Source organism: Fragaria vesca, linkage group LG3, assembly GCF_000184155.1.
Source record: "Fragaria vesca subsp. vesca linkage group LG3, FraVesHawaii_1.0, whole genome shotgun sequence".
In the NCBI taxonomy this organism is placed as follows: domain Eukaryota; kingdom Viridiplantae; phylum Streptophyta; class Magnoliopsida; order Rosales; family Rosaceae; genus Fragaria; species Fragaria vesca.
In genome coordinates this window covers 11,577,336-11,577,726 of record NC_020493.1, presented here as the reverse complement: position 1 = coordinate 11,577,726, position 391 = coordinate 11,577,336, and positions in this window count along the sequence as shown.

Sequence of the window (391 nt, the reverse complement as noted above, 5' to 3'; positions counted from 1 at the left end):
CTATCCATGCCGGTTGAAATGTCGGCACGGGGAGATAGATTTCTATTCATTTTCACTAATGAAAGGGATGTGAATCGAGTGAAGAAAGAAGGACTATTGGGATTTCAACGTGTTATGATCTTATTGAATGATTATGATGCCTTTTCCGACATCATGGCGGTTCCCTTAGAGTTTGTATGGATTTATATGGAGATCTAAAGACTGTCGGTGACGACGACAAGACTAGTGGGGGAAACCATATGGACTGTGCTGGAAGTCGACCATGTTGGGTTTCACCGTGGTTTGGCTAGGGTTTGGTTCTACCACTGCATGATTCGATCAAGCTTGAAAGAAGAATCAGGGTTTCTCCCATTGATGTGTTGGTGAATTATAGGTACGAGAGGCTATTGGT